The sequence below is a fragment of the Panthera pardus genome, unplaced genomic scaffold, assembly GCF_024362965.1.
Source record: "Panthera pardus isolate Hobbes unplaced genomic scaffold, ASM2436296v1 HiC_scaffold_22, whole genome shotgun sequence".
Lineage (NCBI taxonomy): Eukaryota > Metazoa > Chordata > Mammalia > Carnivora > Felidae > Panthera > Panthera pardus.
Genome location: NW_026526788.1, coordinates 67,062,591 through 67,070,752, shown reverse-complemented (window position 1 = coordinate 67,070,752; position 8,162 = coordinate 67,062,591). Strand labels below are relative to the sequence as shown.

At 50.7% G+C, this 8,162-nt stretch overlaps 1 long non-coding RNA gene across 2 annotated transcripts; it reads left to right on the top strand.

The window, feature by feature from the left end:
• Positions 1 to 2,238: 2,238 nt before the first annotated feature.
• On the top strand, positions 2,239 to 7,643 carry LOC109272887 (uncharacterized). 2 transcript variants are annotated; one of them, XR_008425004.1, is made up of 3 exons: positions 2,239 to 2,413; positions 5,535 to 5,812; positions 7,403 to 7,643. It is a non-coding gene; the product is annotated as an uncharacterized LOC109272887 (long non-coding RNA). The 2 variants fall into 2 exon arrangements; XR_002082648.2 differs by lacking the exon at positions 2,239 to 2,413 and adding an exon at positions 3,650 to 4,480.
• The last annotated feature ends 519 nt before the right edge of the window (positions 7,644 to 8,162 follow it).

Genomic DNA, 8,162 nt, shown 5'->3' with positions numbered 1-8,162 from the left:
ACTGACACCATGGAACCTGATGCGGGAGCTCGAACTCAGGAGCCATGAGATCATGACCTGAGCTGAAGTCGGACGCTCAGATGACTGAGCCACCCAGGGGCCCCATCCCAGACTGTTTTTCTATATCTCTTTTGAGCTATCAGGATTACCTGGTGCTTATTAAACTGTTCTTTCAGTGACTTAATACTGTGGAGGGAGGGCTTGAACTGAGCCTGAGGTAAACCCTTGCTCAGAGACTCACCCCAGGTTGAACGGACCCTTCCTCACAGACCACCCCCCCCCCCCCAGATAACTTTCCCAGGGCCCCTGCAGGGGCTCCCCGTGGCTTCCAAGTCCCCCTTAATTATTTGTTTTAAAGTAGAGCATTCCTTTAACTGCTGGGAGAAGTTGCTTCTTCCCACAAACGTCACCCTCCTGTAGGCAGGCAAGGCAGCCTCTCGGTTTTATTCTCTTCGTCTGACACCCCAGCTCCAGGACCTCTGGGGCATAGATCCCCCCCTGTGAGGACAATGATGACATCTGTGGTGTGGCCATGAGAAGAGACGTGCTGGTACACAGACAATTTCTTATCTGGTTTCTCACCCTTCTTCCACATAAGGCAGGAAGGCCCCTGGGGGTTGCTCATGCTTGATTCACACCAAAGGGTATGAAAGAATCCACTCTGGGCTTGGGGCCTACCAGCCTCAGGCCCGGAGGAAGCTTGCTGGAGGTGAGGGCAGAGAGGGAATGGAAGGGGCCTGGAACTGCAGCCCCTGGGGAGCGTGCAGCGTAGCCTGAACAAGCAGAGATGATGTGCTGATGACACAGGTGTGAGCTCTGCCACCCGAGAACCTTGTTTCCTCATTCAGAAGTGTGGCTAGCGCTCTCAGTGCTGAGGGTGGGTATGAGAACTCGGAGTTCACAGCAGGGCCTGGGCACAGGAGGAACTCTCTAAAGGGGTTTTGGTTCCTCTTCTTTGGGACAGACACAGAAATGAACTTGACACTGGTGAGGAAGACAGGGCCTGTTGGCAGAGACCCCAGGGAAGGTCCTGGAGGGGCCGGGACAGACTCTAGTCGCCGTAGCCCATCCCTGGAGGCCCCAGATCTCCTAAGAGACTCCAGGAGCTGAGAGGTCAGCCCTGCCCACCTGGCCTCACACTCAGAGGCCCTCTGAGCGGCTCTGTGGACACAGCGAGCACTTACACAGGGCAGATGGCTGCCCAGAGGAGGGGCTGGCAGGGAGAAGGGGTGAGGCCTGACCACTGAGGAAGGAATGACGAGAATGAGGTTCTGACTCATCCTCAGGCTTCTGCTCTCAGAAGGAAAGGATTTACTTGGGGGTGTGGCTGGAAGGGAGCCAAGCCGGAGGACGCAGTGAAAAACGGGGGTGCGTAAGGCCTCTTAGCTCGGGGATAAATCATCCTGGGAAGGGCCCGTTTAAAAACACAACTCTATCAGTGGTCTCTGCTTTCTTCTGAGCCATCCTTCCCAATGGAAGTGGTGGTAGGAGGCCCCACTGGCCAGGTCAGGCAGGATGCCTTTCCTGAGCCCTGGGCGTAGTCCTGCTGTGGGTACCATCCCCCAGAAGGCAGGCAGACTTGGGGTTCCAGATCCACTTGGGCAGAGCCAGTGTTTGCCATCACGTCTTGTTCTCTCTACCCTCTAGTCTCCTCTCTACTCGTCCCCACCTCACCAAGCCAACAGGGGACTGTTAATGGGACAGCTTTTTCTATATGGCACAAACAGTCCTAAATAGCACAGAGGAACTTATGGACCAGTAGTGGTGATCCTGGGTATCAATTTGTGTGCGTTATTTACATGGGGGTAGGTAGGTAGGCCTCTGAGGAGGAAGTTTGGTGAGTAGTAGGGGTGGGGCAGGGAGAGAAGAAAGGGGCACAGGCCTGACCTTCTGTATCACGAGAATTTTGGTTGGAAGTAAAAGCAAATCCTATTTTTTGCTTAATGCTGGCCTTGGAAATGAAGTCCAAGTGGTGTGGCTGGCTTCAGATAAGGCTTCATCAGGAACTCTAAATGATGTCATCAAGACCCGGTGTTCCCTGTTGTCTTTGGCCTCAGCTCTTCTCCAGGTAACAGCTCAAGCCAGGACAAGTTCCACACCTTGGGGGCAAGATGCCTGCAGAAGCTTTAAGCCTCACGCCCTCTCCCCCCAGGGCAAAGAACCAGTCTGCTTTGCTGAGAGCTCAAAATGCCGGAACTGAGTTTCACTGGCTCTGATTGGTCTGACTTTGGTCGTGTACCCATCCCTTAACTGGTGACAACCAGGGGGATGGAGTATACTAAGAGGGGGTGGGACACAGTCTCCTCGGGATCCGGATGTGGGTGTGTGGGACCAGGATCTTCACAGGGAGCGCGGTTATGATGGCGAAGGAGGTGGTTGTCCTGGAATCATAACCTGAGTAGGAGCTGTTACTGTGAGTGAGTGAATGGGGACAAGCTGACAAGAAACACTGACCCCTTACTCTCCATAGAGAGAGGGCTGCAGGGAACAGCTAAGAGGGTTCTTTGGGGTCCAGGCTGCAAACTGGGACATGAGTCAGAGAGAGGGGCCTTCTGCCTATTTTGGCTCAGAGCAAAGAACCGTTTTCTGCTGGTGAGGACTGAGGGCCTGTCGCCTCGGCCAGCTCCAGGCATCACAGCCTTCGTAGAGAAGCAGGGATCTCGTGGGGTACCCCAGACAGTGAGATGAGGTCCCTGCCTCAGTTGCCCAGTACCCAGCAGACATCAGCCAGGGGGTCAACAGAAGAAACATCGGCAGACCGGCCGTGGGCACCTACATGACACCCAAGGAACTTCCAGAGACGGTGGGGGTGGGGTGGCAAGTATACAAGCTTTCATATTGGTGAGCAGGGCAGCATCCTCAGTATGTGTACCTTTGCTGGATATGACCCTTTAGGCTGGGAGTCAAAAACTTTGGATTCTGGTCACCATTTGTTAGCTCTGTGACCTCAGGCAAATCCTTCTCCCTTTCTTGGCCTCAGTTTACTCCTCTGTAAAATGGGTGTGTTACCAACCTCAAGAGTAGATGTAGGAATCCGGCGAGCCGGGGCAGATGAAATGGGCAAAAGCTAAAGTGCTGCGGACGGTCAGGGCCTGCTAACACCCTCCATCCTGATTGCCGGAGGCCTGAGGGAGCCGATTGTTTGGGTGCGTTTGTGCCTGGAGGCCTTTGTATCTTGAGGGGAAGCCAAGAAGAACAAGTGTGCCCAGGGGAAGTTGGTGGACACAGAGACCCTGGGGGCCAGGCTGCCAGCTAGGGATGTGGGTGGCTCTCTGGGACACTCCCCTTCCCTGCCACTGAGTCAGAGGAAGGGACCCAGGCTGGGCATCAGCCCTGCAGGTTTTACCAGTTGTTGGCCGGGGCGAAGGGGAGGGCTAGAGAGAGAGGGAAAAGAGAATACAAACAACCTCCTCCCAGACAGATGCAAATCTTCCTCTTCGGCACTGGCACTGGGTGGGGGTGCTCTTGGGCCCCAATCTGCACTTCCTCCTGGCCTCTCCCTAAAGCCAGCCAGCAGGGCCCTCTGGGGATGGCATGTTTCCCAGAATGCAGCTGGTCGCAGGGACCCAGGCCTCTGGGTAGCTCAGATCACCCCTTCCCCAAGTTCTGGGTTCCCTCTGTACTCTTCCCAAGCTAGTGTCCACACCATCCCTGGAGAGCTGGCTAGTTGGAATGTCTTCTCTCTGCCACGCTCGGCCTTTTGGTCCACCTGTGAATCAACTACTATTGGATGGAAACACTCCTTCCCGTATTTGCCCAGGCTGGGCAGCTTGCTCTTACTTGCCGAGGAAAGGCCACTCTGTTTGGCTGGTACTGGAGGCCCCTGGGGGTCTCAGACCCTGTCCACAGGCAGCAGTTACTATGGGGGGAAAGGCATGGGTGTGGAGTCAGACTGGATTATAGCTCCTGGGCTTGTCAGCTATGTGATTTTGGACAAACTAACTTACTTCTCGGAGACGAAGTTTCCTTATCTGGAAATAGTATGGCAGTGCCCTATGGGGTTGTCATGAGGACTGGAGATAAGTATCAAAGCTCCTAGCAGGGGTCAATAGACAAACCTTCTTGCCCTTGCACACCTTATCACATATGACTTTTCTGTTCCAATCTCCTCTCTGGCCAAAATGATCAGTTTGTTCAGCAGTCATGTGCTGAGAGTCTACTTTGCACCAGGCACCGTGACCTTTATCTCCACAGCCCTGGGAAGTTGATGCCTTTAAGCTCATTTGATTCAAGAGGCCACTGTGGCTTGGAGAGAGAATAAGGGTTAGAAGGCTACCAGCCGGTAGAGCCAGGAGTTGATGCTGGGTCTTCAAGAACTAATGGGAACCCCATTCCACGGGCTTCCATGGACGGTTTCTCTGCCTGGAATGTCCTCCCACCTCTTCTCTTTTCTGGATTCCATCAGTCATTCAGGGTCTCATTCCTTCTGTTGCCTCCAGAACACCTTCCGAATCAGTGAGGACACTTGTGGTTGTGTGTGGTAAGAAATTCCATCCCCAACAGGCTTATGAAAAAAAAAAAAAAAATGGAAGTTTTGGTTCATAACCCAAAAGGCCAGGTGATCTTATTTACGGGAAGGTTAACTAATAGCTCAACTAATGTCAGTATTTTCCTTTTGTCTAAATCTTGGCTCTGCCTTCTTTTATGAAGGCTGAAATGTCAGGCACCACATGGTAGTTCCAGCTCTAACATTCTTACAAGTTTCAGGCATGGTGAAAGAACGAGTCTTAATTTCTCCAAAGCCCAAATTTAGTCCTGAAATCGAGACACGTTGTCCCTGATCGGCTTGACATGGGTCAGGTGCCCATTCCTGAACCAGTCTTATGTCCAGAGGGCCAGAGTCCATGGCTTAGCTTAGACCTAAATCATTTGAATCTTTGGATATGCAGATGGATGGGCTCCACGCTCCTCTAGCGGGAAACAGAGGCATGCTTACTGGGAGACAGGTGAATGGATGCTGATGACAAAACTGCGGACGTCCTCGAGCTATTGTTACTTTTCCCCTTTTCTGAATTCCTGCATTCCTTTTTTTCTCTCTCCTGGGCCTCTCTGCTGGGCAGCAAATTCCTTGAGGCCAAGGGCCCTCTGTGTGACCCTGAGTGCTTGCTAAAGCCCCTGGAAAAGAATGGGTGCCAAGGATATGCTTTTCATTTGACTGACATGTTTATTCAGAACTTGATGCATCTAGCATGGTGTTAGTTCTATCAGTCAGGATTGACCTGAGGAGAAGAGAACCATTCTAGGCATCTTAAAGAAGAGGGGGTGAGGGGCGCCCGCACGGCCTAATCAGTTAAGCGTCCGACTTTGGCTCAGGTCATGACCCCACGGTTCGTGGGTCTGAGCCCCACATTGAGCTCTGTGCTGACAGCTCAGAGCCTGGAGCCCGCTTCGGATTCTGTGTCCGCCTCTGTCTGCCCCTCCCCTGCTCCACTCTGTCTCTGTCTCTGTCTCTGTCTGTCAAAAATAAATTAACATTAAAAAAAGAAATAAATAAAGAGGAGGGGCTTTCTGACTGGATATTACCTGACTTACAGAATCACTGTGGAAGTCGAGGCTCTAGGTTGAGCTTTTAAGCATCCCCGTAAGTCACACTGAGGAACTGGGCCACCAAGAGAGCAGCTGTGTCTTCTGCAATCAGAAGGCACTGCCAACAATGCATTCAGGAGACACCCCAGTCGTGAAACCGCTCTTCCAGCAGCTCCTGAAGCACGGTGTGCCTGACATGATCCAGGCACACTGGGTGCCCACGTCCTTCCTCTCAAAACCCACCAAGCCAGCACCTGGACCCTTGAGTTTTGCTGACACCATTGAGGTAAAAGCAGACTTGCCAACCAAAGGAGAGGTAGGTAGACGTTTAGCCCCCACCATCCTTCCACTTTCAAACCTCATGTGAGTTGTGTGGGCGGACCTGAACTGTGTCTGGAATCTAGGAGAGTGTAGATTTACTTATTTATTTTATTTTTGTGGAAAAAAATTTGTAATGTTGATTTTTGAGAGCGAGCGAGAGACAAAGCATAAGCAAGGGAGGGGCAGAGGGAGAGGGAGACCCAGAATCCAAAGCAGGCTCCAGGCTCTGAGCTGTCAGCACAGAGCCCGACGCGGGGCTCGAACTCACGAACTGTGAGATCATGACCTGAGCTGAAGTCAGATGCTTCAACTGACAACCATCCAGGCGCCCTAGTAGCTGTGTTTTTTTTTTTTTTAAACATTTATTTATTTTTGAGATAGAGTCAGAGCATGAACAGGGGGAGGGCCAGAGAGAGAGGGAGACACAGAATCTGAAACAGGCTCCAGGCTCTGAGTTGTCAGCACAGAGCCCGATGCGGGGCTTGAACTCATGGAGTGCAAATCATGACCTGAGCTGAAATCGGACGTTCAACCGACTGAGCCACCGAGGCGCCCCAGTAGCTGTGTTTTTAAAACAGAGTATTTTTTAGAGCAATTTTAGATTCATAGCAAAGCTGAGCACAAAGCACAGCGTTCCTGTACCGTCCCTGGCCCCACACTGCACAGCCTCTTCCACTGTCAGCTTCCCCCGCTAGAGAGGTCCACTTGTTACAACTGATGCACCCCCACAGACACATCACAGTCACCCGAAGTCCCTAGCTCACATCGGAGCTCACTCTCAGTGTGCACGTTCTATGAGTTTCGACAAATGCATAAGGACATGTATCCACTAATATAGTATCATACAGAGTATTTTCACTGCCCTCAAAATCCTTTGTGCTCTGCCCATTCGTTCCCACCTCCCCACTAACCTCTGACAATCACTGATCCTTTTTTCTTCTCCCAGAACTTTATTATTTTCATCCTGGAGAATCCATGTTTTGAGAGACTTAATTTAGGAGAAGGTAGTAAAGGGAACAGGCCTGCGGTGCCTGGGTGGCTCCGTCGGTTAAGCGCCCGACTTCGGCTTGGGTCATGATCTCACGGTCTGGGAGGCGGAGCCCTGCGCCCTGCATTGGGCTCTGTGCCGACAGTTCGGAGCCTGGAGCCTGCTTTGAATTCTGTGTCTCCCTCTCTCTTTCTTCCCCTCCTCCGCTTGTGTGTTTCTCTCTGTCTCCCTCTCTCAGAAATAAATAAATAAACATTAAAAAATAAATAAAAGGGAACAGGCCTAAAGCCACTATTTCTTGGATCAGCTGCTTCCTAGCTGTGTGACCTTGAGCAAATTACTTCACCCCTCTGTGCCCTAGTATCTTCTTTTCTATTAATAGTCCCTCCTCATAAGAATGATATGAGGAGTAAGTGAAATAATTCACATAAAGCTCTTGACAGTGTGTGGCATGCGGTAAAAGCTCAAATGTTTGCTCTGCTTAGTGATCAACTCAAAGCAACCATATCCTGGGTGCAATTTCTGTTAAGCTTTTTTCCCTCTCACCTTTTTTTTTTTTTTTTCCAGAAAATTTCAACCTCCTGAAACATTAGAAGAGGAATACAATGAACACCTATGAACGTTTCACCTAGATTCGTCAACCATTGACATTTTGCCACATTTGCTTTCTTTCCCTCTCTCTTACAGGAAGTTAGTTGCAAGTTTGCTGACGATTTCCTCTGACCAGATGAGCTATTATCTCACAAAAGCAAGGACGTTCTCCTCTATTATCACTATTATCACACTCAATAAATTTAAATTGATGCAATATTGCCTAATATATATTCCATATTAAACTCTCTCCGTGTTCTTTTTAATCTAGAAGCTTTTTTTTTTAATTTTTTTAACGTTTATTTATTATTGAGAGACAGAGACAGAGCATGAGCATGGGAGGGGCAGAGAGAGAGGGGGACACACAGTCCGAAAGCAGACTCCAGGCTCCAGCTGCCAGCACAGAGCCCGACGTGGGGCTCAAACCCGCAAACCGCGAGATCATGACCTGAGCCGAAGTCGGACTCTTAACCGTCGGAGCCACCCAGGCGCCCCTTTTTAATCTAGCATCTTAACAAGAGGCATACATCAGGTCGACTAGTTATCCTCTGCCTTTTCTTTCTCTCATGACAGTGACATTTTTGAGGAATCATTGTCACTTGTTCTAGAGACTAGCCTTTAATTTGGATCCGACTGTCTCATGGTTAGAACTGGATGAAACATGTCTGGGGGCAAGAATACTGCATGCGTGATATTCCCATTGCATCGTATCAGAAGGCACAGAATCCTGGTTTGG